The 3173-nt window shown below is 39.0% G+C and overlaps 1 pseudogene; it reads left to right on the forward strand.

Annotated features, from left to right (window-relative positions):
• The first annotated feature begins 841 nt into the window (after positions 1–841).
• Positions 842–1315, forward strand: LOC103261460 (annotated as a pseudogene).
• Positions 1316–3173: the final 1858 nt, after the last annotated feature.

The raw sequence follows: 3173 nt of genomic DNA on the forward strand, positions 1-3173 counted from the left end.
CATGCTACTATCATTGTTATATGCTTTACCCATAATCAGACCTCTCTATCATAAAATAGAACCTGGCCAATGATAGAAACACAGTAAACAAAATTGTTGCATTAGAAAGGTTCAGACTAAGCAGTTCAGATAGGGGAATAAAACAATCAAAGCAGACTATTCTTGGGACAAAGGCTAGCCTCAGAAAAATTTGTCAACAAGTAACAAGGTCTTAGTCATTAGCTGTGATTCAGAAGCAGGACTCTTACATTGCAGAAGTTTTGAAATGGGTAGAAAGCATACAAGATAAACTTCCAGATCCAGAGAAATTAAATTCCTGGAAATATTGCCAAAAACCAGGAACTGAACCACTTCATCTGAGATCAAAGATGGCAAATATATCCTGGAAACATTCACCAAGACTGGAGGACTGACTCTGATCCAGACTACAGGCAAGATTACGGTGATTCTGAACCTTGAGTACTGGGCTAGAGTTCTTGGAAGAAAGTTATCCTATGGCCAATTTTGTCCACTGTTTCCACAATATCCATCCCATCCAACTTTTCTTTCAGTACAAATTTAATTTCTTTGGGTGGTAGTATGCCTCTATTCCAATCCCAGAAGATGAACTGCCACTGGTCTCAATCAGTCATGACAACATGATTTCATGTGATTGATATCTAGGAATGCTCATGCAACCTAATTCTGGCCAATACAAAATAAAACAAAAATCAGTTATGTGAATCTTCTGGAAAAACTTTTTCTTTTCTGACATAAAGGGATGAACCAGGCTGGCAAGACCCTTTTTAAAGTCCCTCCATACAGCTCCTTTTTTTTTTTTTTTTTTTTTTTGGCCAGGAAAATGGCAAACATTCAGACTGAGTATGCCTACCTGAAGCTGCCAAACTTCTCCCAGAACAAGAGCATCCTGCTGGGAGAGACTGGCAAGGAGAAGCTCCTGTGGGTACTACAAGAACATTGGTCTTGGTTTCAAAACACCCAAGGAGGCCATTGAGGACACCTACACTGATAAGAAATATCTCTTCACTGGTAACATCTCCATCCAAGGGCAGATCCTGTCTGGCGTGGTAACCAACATGAAGAAGCAGAGGCCCAGTGTCATCTGCCAGAACTATCTCTACTATATCCGCAAGTACAATCATTTTGAGAAGTGCTACAAGAACAAGTCCAAGCACCTGTCCTCCTGCTTCAGGGACATCCAGATCCACGATATCATCACAGTAGATCAGTGCTGGCCCTAAGCAAGACAGTGAGCTTCAATGTGCTCAAGGTCACCAAGGCCATTAGCACCATGAAACAGATCCAGAAGTTTTGAGACTGTACACCTGCTCACTCCCCAAAATGAAATAAAGTTACTTTCTCATTCAAAAATAAATAAATAAAATAAAATCCCTCCATATTTTCCTGTTTGGAATGCATCCTTGATGTCTTAAGTTGCAATAACCATCTTGCCTCTATGAGACCCCAGCACGAAGCCAAGACTGACACAGAAGAGCACAAGAGCACAAGCCTGCATCCTTATCAACAGTATTCGGCAGAGGCACCAGCCCTCAACCACCTACCTCCAGATTTATCATTTTAGAAAAATAAACTCCTAATTGCTTAACCTACCATAGATGAAGTTTTTTGCTACTTACACCCAAATGTGTTCCTTAACTGATATACTGATTCCCACTAAGCACAGTGGTGGTTTCGCTGACCAGGATGAGAATGAGCATAAAATGATCAAAGAGAGAAGAGATGCAGAGGCTGGAGGGGGGAAAAAAAGGGTCTTCAAAGAGAAATAAAACTACAGCAGCCGTACCATATATGCACATACAAAATCACACCTCAGTAGTAGTTACCTATCAGGCTCTGCAGCCAGAGTGCTTAGATCTAAACTTTGACTCTGCCACTTACTGACTGTGCAAAGCTGGGCGAAACAGTCAACTTCTCTGTACCTCAGTATTCTCATCTCTAAACAGCATATTTCTCTTAAGAATGATTGTGAGAATAAACAAGGTAATACATAGAAAACTCCTGGAATAACTGCTTGCATACAGTAAGTTATAACTGCTTGCATCAGTAGATATTGGTAATCATCTTTATTATAAACACATAAATAAGCAAAAATGAGTGATACAGTGTATGCATCTCAAACATGACTCAAATTGTGAGGTACAAATGAGCAGAAAATTCCTCACAGGGCTTAGCTATCTCTAAAGTGTTCTTGTCTCAACTAAGTAGTGCTTCTGTGTCTGTTAATAGCTGTATCAGCAGCTCTACCTCTTAGATGTCATAAAAATTATTCAATTTCACAACAAGAAGATTGACTAAACATAAGCCATTTACACTTCAAAAAACAGTAGAAGGGCAAAAGCATATTGTCAGATTTTATCTCAAGTATTGTTCTTACCTGGCAAGTGGAAACAATAACTCATCCCCTAACAGTAATAGAAAGGTTAAATTTATAATAGGCTTCAAGTATACAATACTGCCACATGCATAATCCTTTCATAGTTATCTAATGTCACAGTCCACTGCACACTTCAACAAAATTACCAGTTTCCATGAATGTCATTAGTATGAGCTGGTCTGCACATGGGTTCCCTTCACTTACTTTTTTTTTAATCAACAAGCATTATTGCAGGCACATTCTAACAGATCAGCTAAAACAGATAACACTAACTCAGGTGAGTTGATAATAGGCAAGATAGAACATTCAGAAATCAATTGTTCCCATGATAATAGTAACTTGGATCAAGAAAGACACAGCAGAAATTAAAGAAGTATACTATTTTAGAGTTTTGAGCAAAAAGAGTATAGTTTCCACCAGGCTTCCCACATGCAGACTACTTTGTTTTGAAAATCACTTGAGAATCTTGGCCACTGGACACCTGTAAATTCCCATCATCATCTCATTTCCCCAGTCCTACTCTCTTCTTGATGTCCCCGTGCCAATATTCCCAGCCTGTTAGTTCAACCTATGTCAGCTTCTCTTACTTTCCATTCCTTGAATGCACTTCATCCTATTTCCAAATTTTAGTCACAACTTTAAAAGTTTAAAGTTTGAAGAAGGGAAAAAAAACATTTCAGAGTTGACTGCAATACTCACTGGGTCAGGGAAAAAGAAAACGTCATTTCTACAGCCAGAAGTTAGCACTTAGCACATGGAGATCAAGCATACAGAAATT

This window comes from Carlito syrichta, unplaced genomic scaffold, assembly GCF_000164805.1.
Source record: "Carlito syrichta isolate Samal-C Ts95f unplaced genomic scaffold, Tarsius_syrichta-2.0.1 Scaffold303707, whole genome shotgun sequence".
Taxonomy (NCBI): domain Eukaryota; kingdom Metazoa; phylum Chordata; class Mammalia; order Primates; family Tarsiidae; genus Carlito; species Carlito syrichta.